At 51.1% G+C, this 6,000-nt stretch overlaps 1 protein-coding gene across 11 annotated transcripts in view; it reads left to right on the top strand.

Moving 5' to 3' along the window:
* Positions 1-772: 772 nt before the first annotated feature.
* Positions 773-6,000, top strand: part of CEP164 (centrosomal protein 164) — a 63,958-nt gene continuing 58,730 nt past the window's right edge. For 4 of the 11 annotated variants that reach the window (XM_041772063.1, XM_041772065.1, XM_041772069.1 and 1 more), the window contains exon 1: positions 901-1,473. The gene's annotated coding sequence lies outside the window, so the exon portion shown is untranslated. The other 7 variants (XM_041772071.1, XM_041772070.1, XM_041772068.1 and 4 more) reach the window with 4 other exon arrangements.

The following is a 6,000-nucleotide window of genomic DNA, read 5'->3' as shown; positions in this document are numbered from 1 at the left end:
TCCTGCCAGACAAAGCACGTGGAGGGTACTACACATTGTGTCACTTTCTTCTTATTCTCCTTCAAAATTTATTTAAGTAATCTACACCCAATGTGGGGCCCCAACTCACGACTCCAGGATCAAGAGTCATAGGCTCCCCTCCACTGAGCTTGCCAGGCCCCCCCATCACTATTTTCTTCTTAAATAGACTCTTTGAAATAGTTCTGAGAGATGTTATCATCCCCAATGTTGGAGATCTGCAAAGTGAGCCCTGTGCTCTGGGTGAAAAGATAAACAAGGGAAACCACAGCTCTGAAGTCCTGGTTAGGTTCTCACTGATTTAATCAGAACACGGGGAAGCCAGTTTTCTGTGGGGGAGGTGTTCCCCCCTTACCTTCCATTCACATTTCTTTTATTAGAGCCTCAAGGGGTTATGGATGATCATTGTGTCTCATTCACCTGATATTAATGACACTATTTAAAAAATCATGACGAATAGATTGCATTAGTTAATTCACGTCACAATAAATACTGTGAATGACCCTTTCCTGCCCGGGAAGAAATCCTCCCCTCCTCACCAAATTCAGAGCTCTCCTATGACCCCTTGTGGCTCCGCATCAACTATCTTGGACTACATCTCCCATCGCGCAACGGGAAACGTGCATCACTCCTCCGTGACTCGACGGGACCTCTAACCAATCCAGAGCCACAGCTCTCGTTCAGCGACCTATAGGCTCCGTGCAGAGGCGGGACTCTCCGTTGCTAGGTTGTGGACTTTCCGGAAGTGGTTGTAGGCCGCTGCAGGGCAACACCCCGGCGTCCCTGGAAGCGGGGAGCCGGGGTGGTGCTGGGGGGAGCTGCGCAGAGCCGGGAGCCGCGGCCCGGTGCGTCCCGGGGCGGGGGGCAGGTGAGGCCGTCCTCCAGGGAGGAGTCGGGCAGCGAGGGAAGGAGGCGAGCGGGAGAGTTGGCGCACACTCGTGTGCCCGCGAGCGGGAGGAGCACGAGTGTGGGCGGGAACTGGAGGGAGCAGTCGGGAAGGAGCGTCCGCACTGGGGCGCATCCATCCCGAATCCCGGGCTGAGCCGGGGGGCCGGCGGGGGCGAGCCCGAGCCCGAGCCCGAGCCCGAGCCCGAGCCCGAGCGACAGCTTGTGAGCTTGCAGGGGCGCGCGTTTACCCGTCCTGCCCGGCCTCCGACCCTCGCTCTGATGACTGTCTCGTGGGGAGGCTCCCCCGTACCCGGGTGCAGGGCTGGCCCGACCTTCTGCCCTCTGTGAGCCAGGCTGGAAAGTCAGCAAGTTTCCGAGGTTTATTTTTCCCTTCCTTGCACTGATTGAAAAAAAAAAAAATCTACATCGTCCTGCCGGAACCGCAGCCCTCACTCGGCTTCCGGGACTCCTCGTTCGGCTGTCCCGGCGGGCCCCTCCGCGCGCTCCGCAGGCCTGGGCTGGGTGATTTCGCCCCTGCAAGCTCAGGGACCCGTCTGTGCAACCACGGTGAGCTGCACTCGGACCTCTTTGCTGAGCTCCGACCTCGTCAACGATCATCTCCAGCTGCATGCCTCCCCCACCATCCTGGCTCTCTCCCCCCCCCCCCCAATCTGTTCCTTCTCTTGCAATTCCTGTGTCAATGAAGGACTCCAGGGGTCCACTCAGCCAGGTCTGCACCTAATTCATTCGTGTGACATACGCAGCAAACGTTTGCTGGGCATTTCCTATATTCTAGGGAGTGTGCTAGGTGGGGCTGTTGGCCAAGGCATAGAAGTGAACAGATAACCGCATACCGGCCTAAGTGCCCTGATTTCCCACCTCCCTGTCCATCACTTGCTGCAGACTTCAAGTCCTGTTATTTTCTGCCTCCTAATACCCTGAGCATCTGGTCCTTCCTTTCTATTCTCACCGCCACTGACTTAGTTCATAACTTCTTGCTTGTGCTTTTAGGAAAGCCTCTCAAGTGGCCCCTCTGCTTCTGTTCTTGGCCTCCTCAAATCAGTTCTTATGACGGCTGTCAGAATATCTTTGCTAAACTGCGGATCTGATGATGCCAATCTGCTTTGTGAAATCCTGTGCTGGTTCCTCGTTGCATACAGGATACAACCTAAATCCTCCCCAGCCCTTTATAGTGTGCTCCTTGCTTCCGCTATAGATCTCTCTCCTCCCGTTGGCCCTTGCATTCTGGTGTTAGAGTGGTTAAGAGCTCAGGCTTTGGGGTCAAAGAGACATGGGGGTGGCGTGCATGTTATGCTGTGCCCTTTTGCTGCCTGCAAAGCCTTGGGCAACTTATTCTTTTTTATTTAAACTGGCTGAGCCTCACTTTACTTGTTTGAAAATTAGGGAAAATATGCTTTATTTGATTAAAGATTTTATTTATTCATAGAGACACACACAGAGAGAGAGGCAGAGACACAGGCAGAAGGAGAAGCAGGCACCATGCAGAGAGCCTGAGTGGGACTCAATCCAGGGTCTCCAGGATCACGCCCTGGGCTGCAGGCGGCGCTAAACCGCTGCGCCACCCGGGCTGCCCGGAAAATATGTTTTAATATTAATTTATTTGAGAGAGAGAGACAGAGAGAGTGAGCATGAGCATACAAGCAGGGGGTAGGAACAGAGGGAAAGGGAGAAGCAGACTGCCCACTGGGCATGGAGCCTGGTGCCAGACTCAACCCCAGGACTTTGAGGTCATGACCTGGCTTAACCTACTAAGCCACCTAGGCGCCCCTGGGGAAAATGTTTTCTACTTCTTTAAGAGGATGAGGTGAGATGATGTATATACAGCATTAATCCTGTTCCTGGAACATAGGAAGTGTTCAGTGAATATAAGCTTTTGGTGTCAAAATGAATTCTCTGTACCCACGGTGTTCTTCTGCCTCTTTGCCTTTGTGCATGCTGTTTCTTCTGCCTTCTATTCCCCTATTCCTTTTTCCTGGTGAGCCCCTGCTTATTCTTAAAGAGCTATCTCATTGGTCCTCTATTCTGTGATGCTTTTCCTCATCTTCCAAAACAAGATTAGTGGTCCTTACCTTATTAGTTTCCCATTGTAGCTCTTGTTACTTCCCTTAATGTGCTTCATACATTCTAAAACCATGTCTTTGTATGTTTGGCTTCTCAGCGAGGCTCATCTGGCGTTCAGGGCCGTATGTAATCAGACTTGTAGCCCTAACAGCACAGCCAACCCATGGTAGGTGTTCAGTAAGTGGTCACTCTGTTGGAATGGCCTTCCCTTCCAATTCCCTGGTATTAGATCTGTCCTCTGACATAACATAGAATGGGCCTTTCAAATATATAAATAGTAATAACAACAACAGCTCACATTTATTGAGATCTTACTGTTTTTTTTCTTTTTCTTTTTAATTTATGATAGTCACAGAGAGAGAGAGAGAGAGAGAGAGAGAGAGGCAGAGACACAGGCAGAGGGAGAAGCAGGCTCCATGTACCAGGAGCCCGACGTGGGATTCCATCCCGGGTCTCCAGGATCACGCCCTGGGCCAAAGGCAGGCGCTAAACCGCTGTACCACCCAGGGATCCCTGAGATCTTACTATGTTTTAAGTATTTTACATGTATTGAATAATTTGTTTTTATTTTTATTTTTTAAAGATTTTTTTTTTTTTAGAGAGAGAGAGAGCATATGCACCCAAGAGCAAGTGCGAGCAGGCTAGGAGCAGAGAGAGAGAGAGGGAGAGAAAGAATCTCAAGCTGACTCCCTGCTGAGCGTGTGGGGCTTGATCTCATGACATTGAGATCATGACCTGAGCCAAAATCAAGAGTCAATTGAGTCAATTACTGACCACCCAGGCGCCCCCATGTGTTGAATAATTTGATTCTCACACTCCTTGGGGATAGACCTTGTTATTTCTGTTTTACAGATGAGAAAACTGAGGCAGCTTCCCCTGCTGGTAGGTGGCAGAGCTGGGATTCAAAGCCAAGAATGTCCCCAGACTTGCACTTAATTACCACTGTATAATCACCTCTCATATCTCCTGCCTTCTCCCCAGTGCCTTCGCCAGTAAGTCTTTGCTTTTTTCTGCACTTTCTTCGTAATTGTTCAAGCAGAGTGGGAGAAGTAAGTACACAGGGAACTCTCATGCATGCGGTGTGCATGTGTGCTCTGTTAGCACACAGCTGTTTTTACTCATCGCATCTCTACTGCCGGTAAAAAGTAAACTCAGTAGGTGCTCAATAAATATTTCTCAAATGAATAAATGATCTCTAGTAGCCATTAAACACATATGACTTCCCTTCCCACCACCTTCCTCAGTCCTACCACTTCCTGTCCTTTTGGTCCTGCCCTTACTACCCTCATCTTTTCTTAAACCAAGCAAGGCAGAGAAAGGAGGTAAAATATAGCCCACCCACATCTTAGGTTTTTTTTTTTTTTTTTCTGGCAGAAGACTTATCTAATATTGGAATGATCCATGAATTTAGATTTTCCAGGTTCTTCTTGACTTTTAAATATAACTAATTAGGCATTCTGTTGCAAAGAGATTTCACCTGCCCCGTGCTTTCTGGAGTTGGATATGTCTAGGGATAGGTCACATCTCTCAAATGTGGGATTTCTCAAATGCTCTGAGATGGTTGATACAATGCCTTGTGATAAGTCTCTCCCCTGTTGGATTGAATAATGGTTAGCCTGATGTCGCCGGGGATTCTTTCCCTTTCCTTCTCCCTCTCCTCCCTAACTCAGAGAATTCAAGATTCTTGTGGCTCCTTAAGATGCATCAACTGTCCTGGTACCTTTCTGCTTTGCTTTTTTCAGTCAGGGGCCCCACTTAACCTCTGACTGTGTGTGCAGAGGGAATAGTACTTTCTCGAGGTGTTACAGGTTCTTAGGATAGGGAGCAGACCCCCCACTCGGATCTATGTACTGTAGAGTAGAATGCTTCTTCCATTAGCCGGTCTTCCTAAGGCACAACGTTCCTGTATGGAGGTGTCGTGCTGGCAATGAGAGGGAGCAGAGCCTGACTCCCTTGGCTCCAGTGGGTTGGTAGAGGGAGTCATCTCTGGTGAGTCCTAAGGCAAGATACCTTCTTTGCCCATCTGGGGACTGTCAGGGTAGTGAGAGGGCTGCAGGAACGGTCCTCATATATCCTGTTTATCAGGGGTCCCTCTCTGGGGGTCTTGGAACAGATTCAGAACCACCAGATCGGGCCATTTCCTGAGCACTCATTACAGGCTGACCCTGACCTTCTCTGGGATGACAGGGTCTTTCTGCCCACTTCTCCTGCTGTAAGGAGGCGATGCTGTGCCTGCTGCTCCAGGTGGGACAGTACAGCTTCTGAAGAGGTCAGGCCCTGCTTTCCTAGACTCCTATTGGTCACACCAGGCTGGCAACACCTGCTCAGTCGGGGGACGCACTCCTTTACTTGGATGCCCCTTTTCTCTGTGACTTGTCTCTGCATCATTCTGAAGCCTCAGGGCGGGAGCTCCAGGGGGGAGAGTTGTGACCCGGGATCCAGAGGTAGTTACAGGGTGAGGGATTGGAGGGGAGGAGCGGCTCTTATCAGTTGAAGAATCTGACGCTGTCCCATCCCTGGAGCTACAAACCTCGGTTTCAGGTGGGACCCCCCCTCGCTCCCCTTCCTGGTCCTGTGAAAGCAGCCATCCCAGCAGCTGCCCCTGCCTTCTCTCCGCTTCTGCCCTACTTTAGGCCCTCATCGTCTTTCCCCGGGAGCGCAGCCTCCTCAGTGGTCCTCCTGACACCGGTCCGGTTCCCCTGGTCCTGCCATGCAACTCCTGCCAGTGTTTTCATCCTAAAAAAAGGCCACTCTGTGCCACTTCTTTCAGCGAAGCCCTCAGTGGCTCCCCTGTGCCACAGGCTCCCCTGTCGCCAAGGCTCTCGGTGACCTGGCTTTCCAGCCCAGCCCCTGCCACACATGCCGCCGCCCAGCGTTCCAGAACACCTCGTCCGCACCCGACGTCCCCTTGCCTAGAACACCTTTCTCCACTAACGCGACTCTTGTCTGCCCTTGGTGTCAGCTCCCTGAGAAGCCTGCCTTCTGCCCTTCAGCAGGAATGTTCCTTCTCTC

Source organism: Vulpes lagopus, chromosome 10 (assembly GCF_018345385.1).
Source record: "Vulpes lagopus strain Blue_001 chromosome 10, ASM1834538v1, whole genome shotgun sequence".
Classification (NCBI taxonomy): Eukaryota; Metazoa; Chordata; class Mammalia; order Carnivora; family Canidae; genus Vulpes; species Vulpes lagopus.
This window is presented reverse-complemented; position numbering and strand designations above follow the sequence as displayed.